The sequence below is a fragment of the Plasmopara halstedii genome (genome assembly GCF_900000015.1).
Source record: "Plasmopara halstedii genome assembly, contig: Scaffold_526, whole genome shotgun sequence".
Taxonomy (NCBI): Eukaryota; Oomycota; class Peronosporomycetes; order Peronosporales; family Peronosporaceae; genus Plasmopara; species Plasmopara halstedii.
This window is the reverse complement of record NW_020187446.1, coordinates 365,355-365,633: the sequence shown is the minus strand read 5'-3', so window position 1 is coordinate 365,633 and position 279 is coordinate 365,355.

Below are 279 nucleotides of genomic sequence, written 5' to 3'. Positions count from 1 at the left end.
CCCATTTCGACATGGCACGATGATCAAGTGAGAGTTGATCTCAACCTGGTGGAAAATGTCGTGGGTCTGGTGGTATAAAACCCGGTGGGAGATCACATGGCATGACCATCCGACGAAGCAGCGTGTATGGTATGGACTTAACCAACCCATTTGGTTTCACGCTGACCCAGAGCTCCACTATGAACAAACACCACGAACTCTCACCGTCAACGCTCACCGTCGCTGTCTTGGGATGTAGAACCCCAACGTGGATTCCGATTGCATATATCGCGGGTTTTT